We start from the raw sequence: 216 nt of genomic DNA on the forward strand, positions 1-216 counted from the left end.
TTAAAATGTATCAATCATTCACACTTGTACTAGCAGTACTGCAAAAGCAGCTGTCTCCAGACCTGAGTTCAAGGGGGAAAATGTTTCATACGAAAACATGATGTATATCACTCCATTTTGAATCCAGTCAGATGCTACGATCCTGTGTGGATCTGTTAATACCCAGCTACTCATGGCAAATGACAGCATCATGCAGAGGAGCATTACAAAGTGCTC

Source organism: Egretta garzetta, unplaced genomic scaffold, assembly GCF_000687185.1.
Source record: "Egretta garzetta isolate BGI_Z169 unplaced genomic scaffold, ASM68718v1 scaffold151, whole genome shotgun sequence".
Classification (NCBI taxonomy): Eukaryota; Metazoa; Chordata; class Aves; order Pelecaniformes; family Ardeidae; genus Egretta; species Egretta garzetta.